Consider the following 696-nt stretch of genomic DNA (forward strand, 5'->3'; position numbering starts at 1 on the left):
CATGAAGCGCAAATATGTGATGTTATCTATGTTAATTTCTGGACCTAAATAACCAGGAAATGACATAGACATATATTTTGCTCTATTATTTGAAGACTTGAAGAAAATGTGGGAGACAAGCATAAATGTATATGATGCGTATAGGGAAGAAAGCTTCAACTTGAGGGCTTTGTTGTTCGGCATAATAAGTGATGTCCCTGCATATGGTAATCTGTTTGGATATAGTACAAAAGGACATTTTGCATGCCCTGTATGTGAAGATAATACTCATTCAATGAGGTTGGAACATTATAAGAAAAATGTCTTCGTTGGCCATCATAGATTTTTGCCTTCATATCATCACTATCGACGATGGAGAAAAAACATTTGATGGAAACAATGAAGAAGGTTGTGCTCCTTTACCGTTGACAGGTGACCAATTATTTCAAAAGCTAAAGGGTTTGAATACTAACTTTGGTAAACCTTTTGCAAAAGAAATTGTCATAAATGTGTGGAAGAAAAGGTCAATCTTCTTTGAATTACCATATTGGAGTTCATTATATGTAAGACATTTCCTCGATGTTATGCATATTGAAAAAAATGTGTTTGAAAGTCTCATTGGTACCTTACTCAATGTCCCTGGTAAGACCAAAGATGGCTTGAATGCAAGGTTGGACTTGGTTAGTATGAGAATAAGAATGGAATTAGGGCCGATAA

This window comes from Lupinus angustifolius, chromosome LG03, assembly GCF_001865875.1.
Source record: "Lupinus angustifolius cultivar Tanjil chromosome LG03, LupAngTanjil_v1.0, whole genome shotgun sequence".
Taxonomy (NCBI): domain Eukaryota; kingdom Viridiplantae; phylum Streptophyta; class Magnoliopsida; order Fabales; family Fabaceae; genus Lupinus; species Lupinus angustifolius.